The sequence below is a fragment of the Myripristis murdjan genome, chromosome 18 (genome assembly GCF_902150065.1).
Source record: "Myripristis murdjan chromosome 18, fMyrMur1.1, whole genome shotgun sequence".
In the NCBI taxonomy this organism is placed as follows: domain Eukaryota; kingdom Metazoa; phylum Chordata; class Actinopteri; order Holocentriformes; family Holocentridae; genus Myripristis; species Myripristis murdjan.
The window spans coordinates 17,239,846-17,265,713 of NC_043997.1; the positions used below are offsets into that span (position 1 = coordinate 17,239,846).

Sequence of the window (25,868 nt, forward strand, 5' to 3'; positions counted from 1 at the left end):
ATCGCACATCACATTACAACCATTGCTTAATCTTTGCAACATCAAAGCCCCTCCATTGGCGATGAATTCAATTTAACTCTAGACGACCCACTTCAAATCCATTAACTTTCTTTGCTGAATGGGATCTGGGAAGATGCCTGTCCATAATGCCAGCTCCCTCAGGGCAATTTTCAGCTTGGAAGCTTCAGCCCTCTCTCATTTTAATGGACCCAACAATTACTCTCCCCAGTCCATGCAAAACATGCCTGCATCCCCCAGGTACATAGCAGTATGACCCAGCCAACTGGATCTTTTGTTCATGTGGACTTGTGGCTGTGGGCAAAACTGATGCAGCTACACAATGGACTAAAAGCTTTGGCGGAGAGCAAGAGAGTCCACAACACAATGGCTGTAGCCAGTCCAGAAGCAGTGGTTCAAAATAGCTTGACTCCTGCAGCTGTAGGCAGCGCTGAGGCGATTTAGCTGAAAAGGCCTGTTGCTGAATAGACCTCATCATGGGTAGCAGCATCTTTTTAGCTGCAACATTTGGAAAATTGTTACATATTTGCTTATGGCCCATCTTTAAAATGTAAAGTGTATTTACCTCCAAATGATGCTGTAGGGGATCAGCAGTCGAAGGCAAATACTAAATAAATGTGGCATCCTGGGTCTGAATCCAGCCTTAGAGCTTTGTCTGCCCATCTTTCCCATCCCCCCACTTTGAGCTGTCAAATAAAAAAAAAAAAAAAAAAGCCCCAAAAAATAATATTTCACAAAAACAAGATGCTGTAACGCATCTTATTATTAGAACATATTCTGTGTATTGAGCGCCTTGACATAACCTTACAGTACTGTCGATATTTATCTTCAGGCAGTTCACAGTGTACCAAGAGTCCAACTGAGTGGGTGAAACTGAGGAAACACAAGGCCAGCAAGTGCATTGTTGAGCCATTCAGACTGGAAAAAGTCTAGTCCACCAGTTCCTGTGGACCAAATTAACACATTTCGAGGGCTGGCCCAAATACCATTCCACAGGTTTTGAAACCTTGCTTTTAATTATAAGCCCACATTTCAAACAATCATATATTAAATAATATATTAAAGATACATCCCGTGAACAGGTTTTTTTTTTTTTTTCACCAGTACTTAGATATTTCAGATGATTATTTAATAGCCCTTTTCAACTACCAAGGGTAAGCCAGAACTTGTGAACGCATGAAGTTCAAGGATTGGTTTTTGTTTCCATTTCCACTGTACAAAAAATAAACCATAAAGGCCTAGATACTTTAAAATGTTACAACTATAACTATGCACTATGTGCTATGTTGCCACAGATGGGAAAAACAGAAAAAAGAAACTGAAAATCTAGATAAAAAGGACAGCTGAATTGATTGACACGCAGAGAAAACGAAGAGCAACGAGTGCCTCTGCACATCAGCAAAAAGCAAGAGGGGACCAATAATCCAATGCATTTGCACTAAATTAAAACTGATTGTTCTTCCGAGATGATTAAAATATGATCATTCCATAAAGATGTTGATTTGTAGTTGATGTCAAATAACTGCTTAACTGTTGGATAATTCTGAAGGTTCCCCGTACTCATACAACTTTATTTGGAACCGTGCCGCAGTAGGTCTGTCACTTTTTGCAAAAATTCAAGTCCAAACAAAAAAATCAAGTCTGGTCAAGTGAGACGAGGTTGTACACTTGAAGTTGCTTTGCTTGTCTACGCTAACATTGGCAACTTAGTCCGCAGATGTGTTGTCATAGTACTGTAAGACAGCTGCTTTTTACAAAGTCAACAAACAGCCTTGTCTTTGTTAGCTACTTAACCATCTACGATGAAGAGCCCAAAATACTTGCACACACTGCTTCTCAGATGCTTTGGAGGACAGTGTATCCTCCACACTGTCCTCCATTTTACCATCTCATCATAATAAACAACATAAAATAACTGGAATAAGTGGTCAAACAAGTAAATACAGTTCAAATATTAACTTTTTTTTCCAGACTTTTGAGTCAAGTATTTGAATTTCAAATGAGTGACCGCCTAATGCTGTCGTCTATGGAGACAACTCCAGAACTCACTCAGTTCATATAGTTGAACGGGGCTATAATTAACCTCCTAGCCGCACAGTAACTGTGAAATGAACCAAAAATTCAGCTTGAAATGTTAGCCGATTCAACACATATCTGCACTGACAAATAGTTTGGGCCAGTCTCACACTTTTCCAGCTTGGCATGTGGCACACTTCATTGTTTGGTCCATAACATTGATGCAGTTCATTTCTCCAAGCTGCTAATTGAGACAGAAGAACGGACTCAGCCTTTCCATTCTTCCCATAAACACTTCAAAATGACTACTCGACACAGGAGACCAGATGGTCTGTCTTCAGATGTCACTGGTGGCCAGTTGTTACATTTGACAGTGTGGTCTGATCTGACAAGTATCAGTATAACTTTGTTGCCTTCATGATGGGGCAACCGAGGGAGAGAGGCACTCGGATTGATTTCTTCCCTCACTCAGCGCACGGCAAACATTTTTGACAAAGACATATGGAGGAGAGAAGTACCCAGCAGCAGGAGGCCAAACTTTTCGTCTGAGCCATTTTCACGATTCTTTCAGGCAACATGCGCATTTAGTGAAGCATTATATGCAACACAGTACATTTGCAGGCGTGCACACACATGCACGCCGTCACACACTCACACAGGCGAATAATAAATCCCAGCAAAGTGAAAGATCTTTGCCTCTTATAGCATTTTCCCCAAGAGCCTTTCTTATTTCCCAAAGGTTTGTAATGTTTACAAATATAACTCAACACATCGCATCACGTTGACATGATATCGTGTTCATCGCCTCCGTGACGTCGGTCCCCGTCTGACTTCAAACGCAAACGCAGCATGCAAGATGTTGAAAAAATATCAGCTGTAGTGTTTCACGAAGGAGGCAGTGGTGCTTTTAAAATCTCCCCCCTCCCCTTCGTCTCCCTGCCTTCAACTGAGCCAATTTTTGAGAAATAGAGTCTTTCACCTTCAGTCCATTTGCAATGGGGGGGAACCAACCTGACGTTCAAAGTTGCTTGCTGAAGCAGAGTCCCTGTCTGGGCTTTGGCAGCTGGACTGATAGCCAGCCCTGTGGAATGGCAGCTGTTGAAGGGCTTTTTAAATTGCACCCAGGTTGATGGGTGGCTGTCAGGAGGGCAATGGACAGAGAATTTCGAGAGGTGAAAAAAAAAGAAGACAGATCAGGGAAGTAAAGGGGAAAGAGCGGAGCGGCGAGGACAGTGACCCTGACACCAAGGTCTGTGGGGAAAAAATGTGTTGGGACCTGAAGAAAAAACAACTGGAGGAATATAAACCAAAGGCAGAGAGAAAGTGGCGGTGAGAGAGTGCGACTGGGGGGAAAGGGGTTTGGTTGGATGTAGGGGGAGGGTTGGCATTAGTGTCAGAATAAATGGAGCGCTAAGGCCCGTGCTCGCCAGGGTTATTTAGGCAGGCAGCACATCATCATCGTTCGGCGGGTTTGATATTCCCAGACTATGTTTACATACAGGGGAATAATATCACTTACTTCGCTAGCTTGATCGCCCGTCACAGATACAAATGGAAATGTCAGACATCACCAGCGCTCTCCATTCTCCTCCTCACAGTGGTTTACAGCTGCCTTTGTGCTGATCAAATCTTACCATTCTGTTAATTACAATAGCTCTGTCAGCTCCCATTGGCTTTTGGCTGAGATTTATTAAAATCACCCCAAACGTACAATAGTATTTCAAATCAAGCAACGTGGAAATAATGCGTTTTGCCATTTGCGGAGCATGGAAGTGCTCTGGGTCTCACAACGTGACTCTGTTTTTCGGCCTCACTGGCTAATCTTGCTTTGCCTGTGGTGGTGCTGCGCAACAGATGGTGTTTTAAGGAGGTCGTCAAGTCTGTTTCCCCAGTCGTTACATGTGCTAGTTTCATTATTTGGGGATATTGAAGGCATAAACTAAAACCTGTTAAGGCGCTGTCAAAATGCAGCTAAATGGATACAGTGCTTGTTTATCACATTAGATTCATGCAATTTCTGTCTTTGTGCTGTCCAAGGTAGATGCAACACCCTGACACTGTAAAGACTGCACTATTCACACCGCATTATTTCAGTAAGCTACTTAATGAATGCAATAAGTGCACTGCTTTGTACTGTCATATAGCGTGCAACGAAAAGTCCTTACTATCATTCGAACATTTTCCAAAGCGTTAAAGTGAAGAGAGGCTTCGGCACCATTAAATGAGACTCCTTTCAGACAAGTCGGTCTATTTTCGGGAAGATGCCTTGCTCTCAGCAGTCTCAATTTCTTAGGGGCTCATGAAATTTAAGATGGATTTTTTTGGCTGCATCTCCACATAGCCTCGCAGTACATCAGCATACAGCAAACAGATTGATTTCACCCTGTTTGTGTCTCAAACCAAGTGCTCCTGTGAGGTTCCGATAGTGCCATAGTGGTTACATTCATGCCCAATTATTAGCAATAAATCTACAAAGGGCGGTAGGACCTCTGACAGGTGGCTCTCTCAATGCCTGCTGATTGCTGGAGTGAGCCTATTAATCATATTCTGTATTCCCCACAGGTCAGGGAACCTTTTTTTTTTTTTTGGAGGGATGGGTCAGACACGCTGTGGCTACCAATTTCCTCTTCCCAAACTTTCTATTCCTTTTTTGCTCTCTCGTTTCTCTCCCCATAAATTATGACACTGCAGGAGAATCTTTCTCTAGCTTTTAGAAATCGATGCAAGTGACCCTTTATGTTAAGGGGGAGCGCAGATTTATTCAGAATGGATTTTTTTTTTAAAGCTCAAATAAATCAGATTTGCAAGGTGTCAAAATGTCAGGTTTCATACATGACAAGCTGACATGGATGCCGATATGAAGTCTGCGGAAATGACAGCAGCACTAACTGTTCAAAGACCAGTTTGAATTTCAAAACTTACATAAAGGATTTATCCAATCGTAGTAAATTATGCATTCACTGTAAGTCAGACACAATACCCATAAGCCTGTGCCTGGAGCAGCTGATGATTATATGGCAGTGATGTGGCAGTATAGTGTATGTCAAACTGCAGCCATTTGGTCTCAGTAACTCACATGATATAGCTTGCATATAAACTTGGAATAAATTCCCCTTCACCATTTTGACAGCGGCTATTCAGATACTTAGCCCTCATACTCTGCAATCATATTCCTCTGCCAGAATCAATTGTGTTGGCAACCAGTGCCAAGCCCGACTTTTATCTCCCAGTTGGAAAAAAAGGGGAGAAGGGAACGAAGCATGCAGATACGCTGTTTATCAGTCACACGACTAATTCTCTCTCTCCTCTCTCTATTCCCCTTTTGAAAGCGAACTTGGAATTAATCTACAAGACCTTGAGCGCCTTATGCACACAATCAGCAGTGACGTGCCTTTTTTTTCCCCCCTCAATCTCTGACCTTTCGAGTGCCGCCCACATTTTAATTAAGTGCTAAAATAAAAAGCTGCTCAGTGCCCCCCTAACTTCCGTTCCCCTTTTGTTCACACAAGTTCTTTTTGTGCCTCAGTGAAATGCATGGAAGATATACCGCATTCAAGCAGTGATTGAATATCAGCGGTGAAAAATGGTTTTTTGTAGTGAGTTGGAAAATTACAAGGGCTTAAGTGTCAGACACATATGCCTGCCAAATGTAATCAATGGGTAATAAATGTTTGCCCTTTACACTGTAAAAAGCAAGGGTGGTACTGAATTGGTTCTGAACTCAGGGTTCAGTTGGCGTAGGTTTGATGAATGTAATTTTCCAGTAATCAAACATGTCGGCCGATCCATCTATGCCGTGAACTATCCTTTGCATAAATTACAGTAATTTCTTGTGATAATGTGCGATGGAATAACTGAACTGTGATCTAACATTTGTTTTTGTTGTCCTGCAGCTCTTGAACTGTTTGGAAGGTTGCTTGGGTGCTTAAAGGTAGGATTTTCATCCTTTTCTTAAATTGGGTTTTAATTTTAAGCACACTGTGGATAAGAGAAAGACACACAAAACAAACTCAAACACCCTGTTTAGAAAAGCCATCCCCGTCTTTCGTCATTCATCTCAAAGTCTAATGCGAGAATCATCCCGGCTATTGTGCAACCACGTCTTACTGTCAACAACAAAGACGGGTCATGGCATTTTAAAAGCTGGGTTTCCATTTCTGTGCGGTCCCGGAGTTGCGTTAATGCTGGTTGCAGCAGAATGGAGCCTCAGAGGATAAGAGTGTGAAGGCCTCTTGCTCTTTTCTCCCCACTGTTTAATTAGCATGGTGCCAGAGATCGGTGTGCCGCTTTAGCAATCACGAATCCTGCCCACCCAATAAGAACTTGCGTTCAACCGCGTCTGACAGAGATAAATGGCATGCTGCAACATCTTAGCCTCGCCCATCGTCTCTGTTACCCATGCAACAGTGCATTGTGGGAAGACAAGAAGGCTGCCACGAATCTTAGAAGACTTGTGGGCCATTCACTAATAATAACATAAATCCACACGGCTGTTTTCAGTGTGTGCGCTCGTGTCCATCGGGGTGTTTGTGTGTATTGCTTGTTAGCAACACGAGCCAGATCTGCTTATGCTTGTTTGTGTGTCCGCTCAGTGGTTATTCAATAACTTGACAAGATGTAAAAGCTGCATTATGTAAGATTTTTTTTTTTTTTTTTGATTAAAATAAAACACAAGTTGCATCAGCCAAAACTAAAAAATGGAGCTGCAAAACAGAACAGCATCCCGCAAGATGAGATATTATTAATTCTCTGTATTTGTCCAGATGAAATGATGGTGTCAGTGTGGTCAGTTCTCCATGCACAGAAAGTGACAAATCAAAATTTAAGTGTCAAAGAAAGACGGACTCAGCAATTGTAGATCATTTGCCTCGCTCATCCCTTTGGTGATCACAGACAGGCCGGCTTGGTAAATACAAGCGTGCTGTGTGCAGTCTACTGACATCAGATTCAATTATTTCTGGATATTTAAGTCCTCAAACAGTTGCCTCTCGCTGCCATTTTGAGCTGCCAAAGTGCACAAATTGCATAATGCAGCTTTAAGTAAGCAAGTTACAGGTGACAGCACAGATGACAGCTGTAAAAATACACTCATCTTATCAGCGTAATTCACAAAGTGGGGCTGCAACAGGGAATAGCATCCCACCGCACCTAACTGAGAAGCCACAGACTCATCCCATTTGACCACATTATCATTATTTTTTTATGTTTTGGTGCTGGGTATGGTGGTTATTACTGGTGAGAAATCTTCTCGAGTGAAGTACGAAGAACTAAACAACATGACAGCCCTGTCCAGGGAAAGCACGACTTTCAAACAACTGCTGCATCTCTTCAGCTTGTCTACCCCCACCAGACATTTTGAAAAACAAATTCAAGCCCAAAGAGTGTGCAAAGAGTATGCAGTTGCATTTCGGTTTGTGCTGTGCCTAGTGCTTCTTGAAAGATCTGCTTCAGACATTTCATTATGAATCTATTTCTTCTGCAGATGAACAGGTTCGCTGATTAACAGGTTAGCTGTCACTAGGTACAAGGATCAATAATTTCCATCTGGCTATACTGTCCACATAATCTACCCAGTAATTGGAAAGTTGACGTCAAAAACTAATGTACTACCCATTCCCATTCATCAATAACAGGTAGAACCATGGCTATTGCAGTAACATAGGAATTACTTGTGACACCAAGAGTCGTCCCTCAATTCTCACATAGTGACTATACCTTTCACTAAATTTTGCTTCTCTCACTCTATTTGGTTTTAAAACAATATTTACATTTCCATCAAAGCAGCCAGCTTTATTTGATTTGGGCTTTACAACAACTGGAAATGAACTGCAGCCTAAGCAGCGGCTCCAGTGCAAATACAATTCTGAGCAAACAAAGCTGCATTACAAAAATAACTGAAATAATACAGCCAGATTTAAATTAGGAATTATACATGAGGAAGGCAGAAATGTATTCAAATAATTAGAGCTATTATCATAACTTTTAAATAAGATCATATCGATGCATGAAACTTTTTAGGGGGGGTCTTTATTGTTGAAGGAGTTCCTTTTTTTTTTTTTCCGCATACCGTGACGTCTTCTCGATACACTTCAGTTGTAAGGTAGTTGGGGCAGTAATTGCTGTAGCCTTTTCCCCCATCTCCCATTTCAGTGGATCATGGTGAGGGAACAGTCTGTAGCAATGGAGGCATAATTAGTGATAGGCCTTGGACATGTCATACTCTGTTAGTCAGCTTCTCTTTAATTCCTTTGTCTCCTCTCTGCCCCCAGCACTCGCTTAGGCTGTGTGTGTAAGTGTGAGTGCATATGTAAGCGTGCATTAGCTCATGCGCCTTAGCGTGTGCGAGTGTGTGCGCTCGGCATACTTAGTACACCTATTGTGCACTGATTTCTCTCTTTTCATGAATTCACTGACAGTTTCGCCCTCAAAGTCAGGTTGGAGAGTTCAGTTTTCATTACGGCAACACAGAAAATATCTTTTGTTAGAGTGCGCGTTTGTGCTGGTGTGTATTTTCACGTTTTCTGCTCGATAGTAAGACACCTTTGTGTGTGCTCCTTTGGTTTCCTGTAGAGCAACAGCAAAAAAAAAAAAAAAAAAAAAAAAAAAGAAGTCAGGCGGTCTTGGCTATAATTAGATAGAAAATCTTTCCTCTACATATCTTTTTAAGCAGTTCCATATAGCAACAAAAAGCATGAAAAGGGTTTTGTATGATTCCAAAAAAGGTAGTCTGATGATTACAGTCAAAGAACACTTTTTGGCATGATGAGTACGAGCATGTGTGTGTTTGTTTGTGTGTGTGTGTGTGTGTGTGTGTGTGTGTGTAGTTTGCAGGGGTTTCTCAGTCTAGGCTGTTGATGTGAGGGCGGATGAAAGCCTCTTTGAGGATACAGTATGCGGCTGGGAGGGAAAGCTCTTCCTCCGCCACCTTCCCTTCTCTCTTTTCTCAGATTTTCCAACTCCCCCTCCTCTCTCTCTCCTTCATCTCCCTGCCTTTCTCTGCCCTCTCTCCTTCCTCTTCCACCCTGCTATCTCCTGCTCGCCTGCCTCTCCCCTCCCTCTGTTTACCTCTGCATCTGTCCCCGATTGCCATTTCTCCACAGCCACTTTTCCCTGCCAGTCCTCTTCATGCTTGTGTCCATCTTTAACTGCTGTCATCTCCATCCTCCCTCTCTCACTTTTTAGCTTCTTTTTCTTCATTTTATCCCTCCTCCTCTCATCCCATTAATCCCACCCTACCTACCCTGTCATTTTTGGCTGAAATGTCTCTCTCTCTCTCTCTCTCTCTCTGACTCTATCACTGTCCCCTGCCTTTCTCCTTCCTAACGTTATGTGGTTTTGGCCGACCCCTCTCTCTTTTCCAGATGTGTGGCTGGCAGGAAGGACACTGCCTAGAGCATGATGATGTGTTTGGGGTGGGGGTGGAGGTGGGGCATCCTGGGAAATCACTAATATATCAGTCACAGGGAAGACTCTACTGTTGCACCAAAAATCTCAAGCTTAACAAGGAATTTAGTCGCATAATTGGGGTTAAAAATGTGCAAAGATCTACCAGTTGGATGAGATAATCCCACTGGTTTTCAATGTAGTTTCATTTCTTTCTGGAATTTTTGTGAGAACAAGAATGAATATGTTGAAACAAGGAAGAATAAGGCGGATCAGCCCACTAGTACCAAGACCATAATGCTTGATTCAGGAAAATTCCCGTAACGAGTGGGATTATCTCATCCCACTGGCAGATTTTTTTGGACCTGTGTGAAGAAAAATAGTATTTTAATACTGAATATGAGTCTAAATGACTTGTTAAGATGGAGATTTTTTTGTGATATGTAATAGATGTGTGGGAACAGGACTGAGTATGTTACTTTAATTTACTTGTTACAATAAAACATCACCGCCATTAAAAGTAACTTGTCACATTGTACTGTTAAATATTGAGAAAAGGAACATGTTGGAGTTCTTCTGCATTACTAAAAATGGAAGTGCTTGGTGATTCTTTGCACATGTTGATTAATTTTACTACCGATAGTATGTCTGAACACAATTCAGTGTGTCCTATAACCGTCTCAACTCATAATTAATTCTGCAGGGTAATAACAGGGCCAACAAATGAAATTCAATTAATGTTATGTGCAGAGACCATCGTCAGGGATTTGAATTTTTATTTGTTTTTGCATCAGCATAAGAATCACAATAAATAATAATGTAAAGTGACAGTCTGCATAATTGAAAAAGTAACCAAGTACTGGATTACTTGAATTGAAACACCTGAAACTTGTTCAGCACCACAATATGATACATTTGATATCAAAATATATATCACAATGACTCACACACACGTCAAACAATCAAATTTAAGTTCTTTCCACTGGACTGAATGTTTGACTGAGTTTTTTTAATTAAAAAATTGCTTATAATGATCAGAATTTTGTCATGATATTGTAAAATCACCATATCATCACCATAATAATTCTACTGAAAGACGATAAATGATAATATTGAATTAGCACTCAGCCCTGTGTGGGAATACAGCCAGGTAAATCTGATTGTGGTGGCTTTGCTGCATTTCACATTAGAAAGCATGACTTTTCTCTGGTGCCAGGTTCTCTGGTGCCAAATTCACTGTTGCGCTCTCACCACTGCAGAGTTTGTGTCTTGCTCTAAATGCGCAAGATGTGAGGTCATAACTTGCACCATGGAACAAGGGGTTCAGGTGCGCGCCCAGAGCCATTTTAGAGAATATTCCTTCAGCCGCAGCACATGGCATCCCTGTAGATAGCAGCTATTGTGCTTCTGTTCTCTCATCACGCTGTATTAACCTAACAAAGGAAGGAGAAAAAATACTACAATGTGTTTTGCAGTGAACCTTGAACTTGAAGCAAAGAAAGAGAATACCCCGCTCTTTATAATTACGGCTCTGCTGACTAGATTATTCCTCATGTAGTGTTATGAGCTGACCCTATGCACCTCCTCTATTAAAGATGGAGTGGTTGCTGTAATTGGTTCAGAAAAGGTGGTGCAGGAATTCGCTTCCATACAAACCTGCCCCCAAATACGATTTCACAAGCTATGTAATTTTCTGAATGCGCACTCTTAAAGGTCTTGCTCCATCAGGTGCGCAAATGATACCGCCACCATGTGCGGTGTTTACAGCACTTGCAGTTTGTGCATGTTTATCAAAATAGAGTCCACTGCTCATCGTAAACATGACTGACATAAAATAAAGATTGTGCTGGTATCATGGCACATTCCACAGATAATGCTAATGCCTTTATTCACTCCATTATCTCTAATCTGGTCTTTCCCTAGACACAAGTGAGCCTCTGTTCAGTCCAAGGATCATTCAAATCAATCAATAGCCATTCAATAATTCACCATCTTAATATTTTTTCTCCACAGACAGAGGCTCACTAATTAAGTGTGCCTCTTCTGCATGCACAGCAAAGCTTGCATCTCTCCCATGTGCCCATACTCCTTCATACCTGCCGGCATCATTTGCCTGATTGTAATTCACTGTCTATTATTTGAAGAGCCTAGGCAGCTATTGCTATTGATTTTATTTACAAGGCTTCTATATTTTACTCGGTGCAAATCATAGCAATTGTTTCCAAGTGCATGCATGAATCAATGTTGCCCCTGAGCTTCTGTTGGCGACTGTACTGCCTGCAGCTCAATACCTCCAATTTATGTTTTAATTATGATGATCTACTAAGAGTTGGGAGCTTGGCCCTGCTCTCACAATCAGAATCAACAAGCCTCACAGTGTCGCATGTGGTATTTCACAGACTACATGGAGTCTCAAGTTTTTAAGTGTTGAATTGTAGCGATGATGGTGGAAAATGCGGGCACACGCATCACTGAATCACCGTTTTGCTGATATTCTTAGAGCAGAATAAACGTTTGAAGAACTTAAAGGGACTGCTGTAATGTCCATATTTACAGCTATTGTGTTTTGGGGGAGCCGCATGTGAAATGGCAGCCATTGACATGTTTCTTCATTCACCATCAGTTGTTGTTGAGACAGTAAAACGGAGTGGAAAAACAACAGTTCAGACAGCCTTGTTTGGCAGTGTGGCTCCAGACTGGGTTTTATATGCCACCATATTTTTTTTCCTTTCTTTTTTGGCAGGGTAGTCAGTCATTTGATCACTTGCCATTAGAAGTGATTGCTCAACTCAGTATGCTATATAAGTGGCTTCTGGCAAGCCTGAAAGCCATAAATTTTATTGACTCCTGTAATTAGGACAGATCAATAAAAGGCAGTAACTTTCACTGCTTTACAGGATTTGTGTTGGTTGGTGCACTCTTCCTACTCGTTGTACACCGAGTCTCAGTTCCATTGATATGCAGTCAGCGTCATGGCATAAAACTACCATAAAACAGCTAAAATGCCCATTAATAAATAAAAATGTGTCTGTTGTGTGCTATATAGCAATTGGCAAACATACAGCGCAGTAGAACAACTTTTTCACACAAGCAAATAACTTAATTCAACACTGCACCCAATATTGTGAAGAAATACCGTGCCAATATGAAAGCATCGCAGTTCCATTCCACTTTTGAAGATTTTTATGCTTTGAATTTGTTGCTGTTGTTTTGTCTTATACCGCTTTCAGATACCCCACCAGACATACCCATTATAATACAGTAAAAAAAAACAAAAAAAAACAGGCCCTACAATCTTTTGCTGTCAAGCCTTTTAAGTTGATAGCTGTGTCTTTGTACTCGGCGGGAAGAATCCCTTTCTGTCAAACAACAGCTGGTGAAGACAACATGATGCGGAGGCCACGGACGAGTGAGCCATCAAACCTCAGACTCTGACAGTATTTTGGCAAACCGTGTTTCATAAGAGTCTGTCTCACTCTGCTCTGCTTTTATGGTGTATGAATCAATGATAATTGTGCTGTTTTCTCAGTCGAATGGCAGAAGTATCTCCCATGCGGCAGCAGTCAAACATGAGAGGTTTGAGGGATGGCTCAAGGAATACCCAGAAATTAGCATGAATGAAATGAATCACTGTTCCCCTGGGATGATGATTCATTAGCTAGAAAATGTTCAGTGCAGAAGCCATTGGTAGCACTATGCCAGTAACACCAGTATAATAAATTTTAAGGAGCTATAAAAATCAGGGTTAGGCATGCCTATTGTTGCACAGATGGGTGGCATAGTGAGCAGGGACGCCAGCCTTCAACTTAAAACCTGGGTGCAAGCCCCCATGTTGGCAAGCGTTCACCCTGCTGAATTGTTGTTGAGCAGGACATTAAATCTACCAGGTTTCTAGACGTGCTATTCTGTAGCTGACCAAGTGTGTGGGGAAACGCTCTCCCCGCGGAAATCTCTCAGGCTTTGTTCAGACTGAAGGCAAATCTGATTTGTTTCTTAAATCCTGATCATCAGGACTGAGTGTTATTTGCAAGTGATCAGGCTGGATTTGTGTGCTCAGGCACCGTTAAGCTATCTGCATTGGCTGCCATGGTAACAACGTAGGTGTGTGTACGTACGGTAACTGACGGCCCATTTTTCAAATATGGAAGCAAAACAAAAAGCTGCAGAAAGGGAACGTTTACACATCAACTTTGGCTTCTCGCCATCTGTAGATAAAGTCGCAGGGTAGAATTCCTCTGTCACAGCAGCCAACGGCAGCGACAGAAGAGTTTGATGTATGCAGCAATGTTTCATGATGCAGGAATAGCCAGAGCAATTTTGTCTCCGTTATTCACCTCACACAACAGAGTCTCGGTGCTGTTGGGTTCAAATCATTTGGAAAAGGGGCAGGAGCAACAGGCATTTACAAAAATACATAGCAGGCCATTGGATCCACCATCTGTCTATCATTTGCTAACTCATTCAATCAGACAAATAAACTGTGTGACGTAGTATGAGAGTGCCAATGCTAAACAAACAGCAGCAACCACTATGGTGAAAGTCAGCAAGCATATTGGTAAGCATATTGCTGGCTTGTTAGCATATTTCCAGTAGCTTTTCACTGTCATCATCTAAGCCAAATCTGTAGTTCGTCAAAGGACACTGATTGGTCCGGCAGTTTTGTGGCTTCTCATAAGACTTGGGTTGGAGCACAGCCAGATGGTTTCACAAGTGGAACAAAAATGAACTAGATCAGATGGCTGTGCCATTTTTTTTTTTTTTTTTTCCCTGTTCAGTCATGATAAAACCAATCTGACTCCGATCTGGACATGCCAAAAATCAGATTTGGCCTGGCAGTCTGAACAAGGCCTAAAGTATAATGTTCTTTATTATTATCATATTATCACTGTATCATTGTAAGGCGTATAGCAAGTTCACCATGCACTATAAATTTGATCAAAGACGCTCCTCAACAAGCTTTCAAGCAAAGCGTGTGATCAAATCAAAGCCCAACAACCTTATCCTGAGCTGCATCAGGGCCTAATTCCATTCCAAACCAAGCTTCCCTTCTCCTTTCATTTATCCCTTTTTGAAAAGCCCAGTGATTAGAAGTAGACTTAAAGGCGACTGTAGCACCCACCCTCCGCCCCCATTCTGATGGGACCTTCTTGAATCCCCAAAGCCTTGGCCAGTTTATCAGTGCCAGGGGATCAGGCAGTCCCCCCCCCACAACTTCAAACGGGGAGCCCATTGTGTCGGGCGGTCATTGGTGTAATCTGTTTGCCAGTCGACAGATCTTGTGAGGGGTCAGGCGCGATAACAGGATCACTCGGGAGGGGATCACTAAAGAAACGGGGGACAAAAGCTAGCGAGAGCAGTAGGGGCAAGTATTAGGTGAGACTGTCATATAGAGTTTTGTTGGTGCAGCTTGTGATTCAAGTGCACAAGATTTTTGGCCAATATATGAAAAGCTACATGCATAAATAGTGGTGCCCATATATTAATATGGCTGCATACACAGGCCACACAGTATGAATATCAGCCTTTGGCATGATATTATCCACAAAAAATGGTCCACTTAAAAAGTATAATTATATTTTGACTATTACTTGGGAAAATGGATTGAAAATCCAATATTTGGTTATAGCCTGTCCTGTTTGACATTTGACAGACTGGTAAGGCAGCCTAACAAGGCTATTTTGGCCTGACTCGCCCAGCCTGCATCCAGCAGCACTCTCACCTGGCTTCTTATTAAACTCCTATCACCCATGGAAAGAAAGAGCAGCAATGGACATAAATGGTGGAAAAAATAGAAAAGTGAGAGGTCAGGCAGAACTGAGGAGCTAGGGTGTCCATTTTATGCATGGGCATCCCTGTTGGCATGGAGCGACACACACATGCATACGCAGAAACCATTACTTACACCCTGCCACACATGCAAACTTTTACAAATGTATCTCATATGCACATGCAAATGTTATAGCCTCTCTCTCTCTCTGTTGCTCTCTCTCTCTTTTTCTCTCGCACAAACACACACTCACACTGAGAAGCAGCATGGTAGGCAGTGACACAGAGCTAATGCCTTGTCACACAGGCTGTCAGCAGATTAGCCAGTGGATTACACCCCAGCCATTAGATGTGCACACAGTGAAAGGCCACAAACACAGCAGAGGAAGAGGAGGAGAGGAGAGAGTGCGAGAGAGAGAGTGAGAGAGAGAGAGAGAGAGAGAGAGAGAGAGAGCAAGAGAGAGAGATAAAGAGGGATTGGCAGTGATAGGACACATTCTGGCATACAGGCATAAGGTGTAGCAGCAGGTAATGGAGAAGAGGAAATAATTTTAAAAAAAGATGTCATTGTGGTTAAGTATGTGAGAGAAATGAAAAAAATATTCAAAATGACACAGAGGAGGGGCTCGGGAGAAATAAAGATGTGAAGATGTGAGAAGATGGGGTCAAGAGAATTTGCTCAGAGAGCAATGGTAACAAGATAATCAGACAGAAAGGACAGAGAAGGTAATGACGACGGTAACGGGGGAGACAGAGGGAGAAACAGACAGATCGGGAGAGAGAAAGAGAGAGAGACAGAGAAAGGGACGGATGGTATCCAGCAGCACACAGGGGAGTAAAGAGGAGGAGGAGGAGGAGCAGTTAGCATAGCACAGTTCAAAAATGAAACCAAAAGGATGGGAGGAGAAGAGGCGATGAGAGAGACACGAGAGGGGAGAGAAAAAGGGAAAAGAGGATGCATGAAAAAAATAGTACAGGAATGAGCAGCGAAGAGAGGGGAGGGGAGGAGATGGAAATGAAAGGAGCAGAAGTAGAGATTAGAGGGGAGAGATGGGATGTGAAGCATCAGAGGAGAGGATGGAGAATACTCCACAGTGCATTAAAAACAACGCGACACCCGGGTGAGGGAAACTACATGGCAAAAAGTGGAAGATGGACCTCAGCGAACAGAGTGGAGATGTGTTCAGTGAGCGCACACAGTTGCACTCATCTCAAACATTAGGCCTCGATCATACTTACAACTCGGTGCACTTTTGATTTTGTCATTAACTTTCAGTCGCCATAACCATGAAGGGAGTTTTAGCATTTGCCATTGATTACAGCTGACGTTACTTACTCATGACATCTCAGTTCTAACACTGACTTCCTCCACTATTTCTTTCTCCACAGTGAATGACACTGTCATACAGGAACTCATTTCATACATGTTTGTCTCAAGGGCTGGGAAAAAAACAGATTTTTCCAATTAATTGCAATCTTCATTTGAATGATCTCATATTGATCCTTAAAATCCCCAAATCGCTGGTTTAATCTATTCCTTTTTTCAGCAGATGTGTTAAGACTTGTAAAATATTTTTTGTAGCATGCCTCCCATATTGCAGATGTTGTCTGTTGAGCTACTAGTGTACAGGAACAGGCCAGGGCCATCAAGTTTAAAGGCAAATGCCTTGATGAATTTTGGATTTAAAATACATTACAATAAAGAAGAGTTGGGCAAAATCAAACTATATGTAAGCTAGAAAAGTGACATAGTAACCAAAATATCTGTAACTGAACTTATATTGAACCAAACGAAATTGATATTTGCGTGGAAAAAAGCTTGCAAATCTAAATTGAATTGGACATTAGTGCCAATACCCGGCCCCATGGTTGTCTGTTATTATTATTTGGACTATATTTTTAATTGCCCTCAGCTGTCTAAGAAATACCGCTTCAAGTATCTCACATGAAAAAGCAGATCTGTAAGCTAAGCACTGCAGTGTATATAGGTATTCAGCAGGAGCCACATATTGACATACAGAAAATGGCTCTTACTTCCACAGTAAATGCAGTAGCACACAGTGTCTGGACTGAATCCAGAAAGCCCAAGTGCACAGAGACACCTGATACAACTTTTCTCAAATGCAAAGATGGAATGATATTTTTTTTTTTCTTGAAGCCGATACAGATGTTCGATATATTCCTTCCCCTAACGGCCAATACTGATATGCATTTAAGATTTTCAGACAAGTCTATCTTAAGATATTATCTTTAAAAGAAAAGACTGTTGGTTTTCCGAGTGACATACTTAGAATAAGAGATCTCAAGAGCCAATTTCAGAATTAGTCAAACAGACCGTGAAAATAAGATTGGACTGACACTGTGTTTACCTTTTAAAGTTGACACTGTCTGTAGTTTATACCTGCCAATAAATGGGCTCATCCCCAGTCAGAAGCAAACATACCGCTTTCCTCTAGATTTTTCTAGTCCAAACAGCAGAGCATATAGAATACTAATAGAAAGTCTTGGTAGATGTCAGTAGCAGTGTCAGAAACTTTCAGAGCACTTGTCACTTTAACTTTTTACCAGCGCACTCTCGTATCACTGTTCGCTGGGCAGAATGAAAGCAGCTCCCTGCATTGCCGGGCGATAATGACGTTTGGGCCTTTTTTTCAATCAGCGTCTGGTTCCAAGTAAGAGAGAGGTGTCAGGCCTTCTCAGTTGGTGTTTCATTTTATGATAATCGACTTCGCTGCCCCCAGCGTCACCACCACCTACAACCCCCACCACAATACCACTTCACAGATGTAATGACACATAATTGTCTGCTGAATTTGCCTGTTAGGGGATTCATTTCGAGCTGATATTTATATAAGAATGGAAGGGAAGATGTCAAGTTAACAGGGGCTAATGGGAAATTCGGATATCCATTCAGAGTGGGAATTGCGCTCAGAAATGCCGTGAGTGGCATGTCATATGCTGTTCGCATAGAAGGCATATGTTTTGTGTGTACATTGCATGATGATATGTGCCATGAGTTCATAGCACATAGTGTATAATGACTGATTTTTCTCAGTGACTGAGGTGGGAAGGGGTTTATATTTGTCTGTGTTGGCATGCATGCCTACATGTATGTGTGTGCATGCATGCGTTCATATGTGTGTGTGTGTGTGTGTGTGTGTGTGTGTGTGCATGTTTGACAGCAAGGCTGATGTCATCCTGGGCGCTTTAGCTGGTTGAGTGATTTGAATGTGTGCTGTGGAATGAGCTGAGTCTCAGAAGTGCTGGAGGGAGGTGGGGGGGGGACTAAATGTGTGAATCCCCACAGGATATTTAGACTGTTTATTATGATAAGCCTCTGCTCACACACACACACACTCCCTCACACACGCACATACAGACACAAACACATGTACATAAAGGAGGTAGGAGAGGAATATGCTGTGATAGGGGAATAAAGAAAGCAGAGGAGAGACAGAGAGACAGGGAGAAAGCTGCTTTGAGACACACCAGATTCACATATGCACAATGACAGGGTAGAAGTTCACAACCTATAAAAACTAATTCCACACCGTTCTGTCCAAAGCCATCTCATGTGGGAACCATTCCACCTTTTAAAACCCCTCTCGCTAAAAGTGGGCCCAGATGTAAGTCAAGGGGCCGCTTTGGATTAGCCAGAGAGAAAAAACTCATTTCCTTTGCCATTTTACGAGCATTTAATTTGAAACAATTAAGATATTACGGCGCTGCGGATTCACTACATAGAGTGACAGCTGGGAGCAATCCCATAAACCCCTGAGCCTGTGAATGAGGCACCTTGCTCCTCTCTTTCGCTTCGCTCGCCTCCTCCTCCTCCTCCTCCATCTCCTTTTCGTTATTTCATTGAAGCCTTTAGCTTTAGGCTCTGCCGAGGTGAATGTGCTACCTTTGCCTCAGCTGAGATCTCTCCGCTATCGCCAATTACTTTAGCAGCTCATAAATGCACCAGTTGGCTGATGATAGAACGGCCTAATTTCCCAAGACTAAAGGGAGGAAGCGAGCACAGAGGATGTTTACCTTCTGGATTGCATTTTCCATCACACGTTTTATTGCATTACTGGATTTACAGCATAAGTTGCATGAGTCATCTTTGTGCAGATGCAAAGAGAGATGGAAACTACAGGGGGCAGCAAACTGTAAGCTCAAATGTTTGCATTGTGGAGTGAGGCAGTATGGCCAACAATGCCATGAAACAGTTCATACATAGTACTAGCAATAGATATCGCTGGATGCATCTTGATCAGAACCATTGTTTGATCTCTGACATCACTGTTTATATTGCAAACCACAACAACAGCCCTCTCTGTCTGATCTGTCCTACACCTGAAGAACTTTGTCACTCCCTGACTTCAAATTCATGCTAGCTTTGTCAGCGCTTACCCATCAATTCACCTCCCCCTCCCTAACTTCCACCCTGGCATAGAAGGGCATCGGAGGTGTGAAATTGATGAAGGTGTGCTTGTGAAAATGTCAGTGGGGGATCACTGGCCACTCACAGAGGGAGGGAGACAGAGAGGGAGAGAGCCAGAACGAGTGTACGTATTGGAGGGGGGTGACAGATATGAGTGGCAAAAGCTCCTTTTCATGAACACTGAACTGTAAAATGGAGGACCGGGTGCAAACAATGGCTGTGATCAATTGGCCACGGTGGGAGGCTTCTCGTAAATGCCCGATGCCAGCACTCGCCCGCTGAAAAAGAGAAAGTTAGAGAGAGAGAGAGAATAGCGAGCTAGAGGAATGGCTGTAGAGAGGGCGAGAGAATGGACAATTGAATGAGCAACCGGGATGAGATGGAGGCAAGAGAGGAGAAAAGGTTAAAGAGTAGTGTAGATGGAAAAACATGAAGGAGAAAGTGGACGGAGAGCAAGAGGCAGAGAAATCAGGAAGCATGCGGGCACACATGCCTAACTGATCGAGAAAAGGCACAAATGAGAAATCAGAGGAAAACGAGAAACAAAGGATTCATAACAGTGCCGCGCAACCACCTCGGTGCCCTTCACCACGCTATTCCCATGTGCCTCTTCTTTCTTCATCTTTGTCGCTTCTGTTCACAGCCCCCGTCTGTCATCCACTTCATCTATTTCACATCCCCAGCTAGTCCTCCCTCTCTCCATCCCAACTTCACAATCACAGTGTCCACGCCAACCTGTCAGGTGCTCAGTACATCTGGCGCAGACGCACACAAACACAAACACACAGAGTTTCGCTGTTTCACTAGTCAGCTGTCCCAGGCTGGGTTCCACCGAGCGACTCGGTCAGGCGGGAGGTCGATGAATTTGTCCAAAACACACACTCCCTCTTTCTCTCCCTCTTTGTGGGGGCTGCAGCACAGCATGGCTGCTCACACCATCCCAGCTGATCTCTTAATGGACCTAATTACCTTTCAGCTGATTTCATCCCGCGCCAAAAACTAAACTAAATCAAACTGTGGTCCTGTTGTCAGGCCTTATCACGAATCTCATTCTGTTTGACATCATAATAAGGTGATATTGACCACTCATGACTCAGCAGTTCCACAACAAATGACTAAGCCTCTCATCACGGCATGCCCCCGTGACAGGAGGAGGTGATCAGGTCCAGTAAGAGTTCAGGTTGCACTCCTTAGGCATTCAACCCATCGTGTGCCTTTTTGCTTTCAACCCTTCTGACTGTCTCCCTGACAGGAATCTCAGATACATTGGATTAAAATCCATAATCTACTGTGGCACAGTGCTAGTGAACACTAATATACCCAGGAAATAGATGTGTACCATAGCCTAAAGCCAAATTTCATCACTATATGTATGGTGGCCTGCACTTGCCACACTGGTGGTATATTGGATATGTCACTTAGGCTTGGGCAATATGGACAAAATCAAATATTATTACTATTGGTGCTTTCATAAGATATTTATGCACAAGAGAATTGTGATAAACAATCATTTGTAATGTGGATATGATGGAAAATAAAAGAGCAGTCTAATAACTTCTTAAAAATGCATCTCTTTTCTGTAATGCAGCCTTTAAAAGCAGAAAAAAGACAGCATTCATGCCATATCAATAAATCCCAGATGTTTTCTAGTCTCATACCACAATATGAGAATAATATCAATATACTGCCAAGTCAAAACACGGCTGTTACCTCTGCCAATCAGAAGTAAACAAAGCATTAGCCTTAATCCTGTAGTCAGCTGCACCAGTCACGAGTAATATAAATAAGTAGGCAACACCAATAACGCATTATCTTGAGAGTCAGTGACAGTTCAACTGACCGAGATTAGTCCAAGACTGCAGAATGGCCGTGAAATATAAAGTACTGTGAGCACAAAAAACCCCATATACAATTAAATCCACTTTTGTAAACCCTGATTTCTGTAGTGGCGGTGTTTAAGCAGAATTGTTGCAAAAGAGACTCACGACTCACCTCTACTGCCAACTGCAGAGAGAAGACATATATATAAAAGATGTGAAATTGTCGCAGTGCATTTCCACTGAGGCATCACTGAACAAAACACTGTCCGCTTGGCAGCATACAACTGAAATAATATAGGCTGTGTTCCAGTAGATGACTGACAAACATCTCCTTCCCTGACACGTAAACCACAAATTCTTCCCAAATATTAAAACTTAATGAAATGAAATGTCTCGCCAGGTTGACTGCAGACTTTGCCTGAACATAATTTGTGTGTAAACATAGGGTAATTTGCATATATGCCATGGACCCACGCTGCAGGTCCAATCATGTATGGTGTTTATGAAGTTTCACCAGTGATAATAAAGCGGCGCTCGTTCTCGTTCACCTCACGTTCAAAGACGCTTGCTCACCAGCTCATGACTCTGTTGTGTTTGTAACTGCGATGGCTAATCTGTAGGTTACAAAATATATTTATTACCAGCAACTATTTTAGGTACAACTCATCTCAGTAGAAAAGCAATAGAGTGAGGGTGCAGAGAGGTGCTGCACTGGCTCTTGTGCTTCAGCCCGAGCCGGTGCACACTCTCACAGAGAGACGACTCAATGTGTTGGGGAGTCAAAATGTTAGTCCTCAGCCTTGCAGCCAGTAAAAATTTAAACCTAGTGTTGTTGTGTTCATTTGGATTTTTTTTACCTGTTGTCTTGCAACACTCTGACAAAATGTACTTATATTTTACAGTTTGGATGGCAACAAAACATTTTGACTAACAGGTTACTATGACACTGAAAGATGGGTCAGAGCATAGCTGTATAGCACAGCGAATATCTTCTTCTCAACAATACACTGGTGAAAAATGTGCTTATCCTGATTTTTCCAGGACTGTAATAACTTCAACTACAGTATTTACACTTGTCTTTGTATGTGTTTCAGTAGAATATAATAAAATAGAATAGAAACACATAGTTCTTTTCCTGCTTTTGTCGAGGCTCTTCCTCTGTGCTCAAGCAAATCCTCCACATGTTGTGTCGAATCATCATCTTGAACACAGAATGAATATGCATAAAGAAATACACAGAAAGAAAAAAAAAAAAACAGTTTCACTGTAATAGTCTCATTTTTTTAACAGCCATTACAGCCATGATAGGTACTATTATCAAAATTAATTTAAGGTTAATACACTACACTTTGGGGCTTCAAACAAAATTACCACCAAGGTGATTAATAACACTTTTTTCCCAGTCCTCTATGAAATAAATAAATAAATTAATTAAATTAAATTAATCAATTTGACTTTAGAGTATTCTTATATGAGTTAACAGCTGATGGATACATATGTGGAAAAATTGCTTCAGTTTAAGAGTTATTAACCATTTATAGAAAACTGCACCTGGTTTTACAAATATATGAATTAAAATGTATTTACTTCTGAAGAGATGGTGAGTACCAGGTCTTTGATTGACAAGACTTTTATGAATTAGATGCTTTGTATTTTAGAGATATACAGTGATAATCCTAAGGTTTTTTCCCCGTAATTTATGTGCTTTTGATTAGAACATTTCTCTTCTTACATCCAGGTAGCTCTCTTTTAGGATGAATTGGATCCACAATGGCATGTTTGTTTAACACTCTGGCTTCAGGAGGTGTAGAGGAGCCTCTTGCCCCGGGGATACAAGTGTTTAATAGTTGTCTTTGTTTTCTTATTATGTAGGTCCATAAAAGTGAGTTATATAGATGTTATCAACGATTGTGCAAGGCTTGGTATACAGCTGCCTGGCTTCGGACCAATAAATTAACCACTTCTACCCCATCATGTGCTAAGTGCGACATAATTATAGCAATCAATCTTTCTCTTAAACTTTACAATCACTCCGACCACAATGTCAGAAAATCCTTTGTTGTCTTTTGTCTATGATGAACTCTGCGACCATTAAGTCCTCCAATTTCGACGAAATGTTAATTGCCCATGAAAGTAAGAGTGTAGGCCTTGTCATCCATCATGTTTGACACATTCTGAGAATGAGAGAAGTATTATATGTCCCGGCCAAGGATTGGAGCTGGGTGTTCTTCTGTAAGGTGTTGGTTTACATTTTTCGTGCCTCGGAGAAGTTGTGTGTAATATCACCTTGGCATTTGTCGCCCCCGGCGCGCCTCTCTCTCTCTCCCTTGCCTGCTTGGGCAGCGGCCATAAACAAGTCAATCTCCGTCCGTCTCGACACGTTGGATTAGATTTATCCGCTTAAGATAGATTGTTATCCCAAAGAGCGTGAGTCCCGCTTGATGGGGAAATTAATTTTACGATGGCTGGTTTACTTGATCAGGATGGTGGCGGAGGTGGGGACTATAAATGTATCAACTCTGGGGCGTGAGAAGCTGAAAACAACAGTCCTTGTTTTTGACTCAGACAAGTTGTGTCTGTCCTCTGTGGTATTATACATGGGGATGTCTTTGGGGCACGCAAACCAAGAATAATGACATGACTGACAGTCATTTGTAAAGCGCCAGCAACTTGTCAAGGGTGAAAAGGCCTGCACCTCGGGCTATGGTAAGATTGACAGTGAAAGATATTGTATTTTCACGTCTCTCTGTGTAACATGAAATGTGAAATTGTCAATTGTGTATGCACAATTATAAATCAGCCCTGTAGTCAGAAGTACAGTGTAAGTTACCCCAAATTGAAATACTGCCCACAGAGGAAAAATTCCCTCTAAAATAGCTGTCAGCCCACCCAAATCCGAAGCGTTAAACTGATTCGCCAGTTATTGGATTGAGTTGCAATGGAACTGACCTCAACCTATTGAGCAGCAAAATCCAGTTTGAGCCTAGTCCTCAGTGTAAATTCATCTGACAAGCATTACTTGGAACCTCTTTTAGTTCACTAAAAGAAAAGCTCTTCCACTGCAACTTGGAAGAACAAGGTGATTGATTTTCTACCTGTGTTGCTTCTCTTTTTCTGCACCAGACAATTTTGGACTGACACACGACAGCAAAATACAGCTTTAAGAGGTAGTTTTATCCCTGCCGAGATAAACACTGCACCCTGTAAATGAGAAATCTCGCCGAAATCTATAAATTGATTTGACTGCATACAGTAACTGGCATCGCATAGTCGAGGAGGCCACTTCTTAAAGAGACTGCTGGGAGAAAGAGCAGCATTCAGGCATGAGAACTCCATCACTCATGCACATAAGCTCACAAGCAGGCTACAATGGACTGAGTACATACAGCCATAATAATAATAACAGTAACAACAGGACATCCTTACTTACCACAATTCCTGCCTGTTCTTGCCTGAAATATTTGCTTAGATACTTTGCATTAGGGCTGTACCCAAGGCAACCCTCCTCCCCTCCCCGCCAGCACTGGATAGCGGTCAATCATTTCTCCTCCACCAGCTAAGTGGGCGGCATCAGCTTTTGATTGGTATTGTAGGTATGTCTTGATTTCACACACTGGCATGTGATGTGTTTTCATGTTGATTGTGGGCACAGTGGCTGACAGAGTGGTTTCACTACAGTCCTCCTTGATTCTCCAGTTAATTAATCCAATTAATCGCGTATCTACCAGTTCTAAAAGGACATAAAGGCATAATATTTTTTTCCATCCCATATTGCAATATATTCCAAGTGCATTTTAAAGAGAAAGTGTCTTGTGTTGTTGTCATATTGCAATCTCACAGTAACCAACCTTAGAGGAAAAAAAGACTGACTCCACCCTCTGAGTCAATTGTGGAGGTCTATCACGGATGATCTGACTTGTCGACTTTCAGGGGGGCAACCCTACTTTGCATGTTCAGTAATGACACTTACCCCTGTTTTACCATGGTACTGTGTGCATAAAAAGATTCATTTTGCAAGTGCAACTGAATGTGGACACCAGGGTGCAAACATTTAGCACCTTAGAACTGATGAATTTGTATTTTAAGGTGCATTGGCCAGAAAGTGCAAAAATGAAGGAGGGGGTTATTCTAAGAATTATAATTACTAAAGAAAAAATAGCTCAGACAGAGAGACAAACAGAGCTCAATTAAATGTCAGCAGTTTGTAAATCATCCACTAAATTCATAATAGTTGTGCCCCTTTTTTGGCACATGCAGCCGGTCTGCGCCTGTAAATCAGTGTGATAATGTTTATAGCCTATCTGCTGTCATAATGATATGAATGATATGATTCTGCTTAGTAATGTTAGATCCGATTTAGTACCATACCAAAAAGGATATATTGACACTCCTCAATAAATAGGGCAATCACAGTAATTAGAGGCAATCAATTTTGA

At 42.0% G+C, this 25,868-nt stretch overlaps 1 protein-coding gene across 1 annotated transcript in view; it reads left to right on the forward strand.

Annotated features, from left to right (window-relative positions):
- The window catches only part of LOC115376148 (receptor-type tyrosine-protein phosphatase delta), a 410,683-nt gene that overhangs the window by 232,776 nt on the left and 152,039 nt on the right, over window positions 1-25,868 (forward strand). Inside the window, exon 9 of the mRNA XM_030075622.1 lies at window positions 5,928-5,965. The gene's annotated coding sequence lies outside the window, so the exon portion shown is untranslated. The remainder of the gene's footprint in view (window positions 1-5,927; window positions 5,966-25,868) is intronic.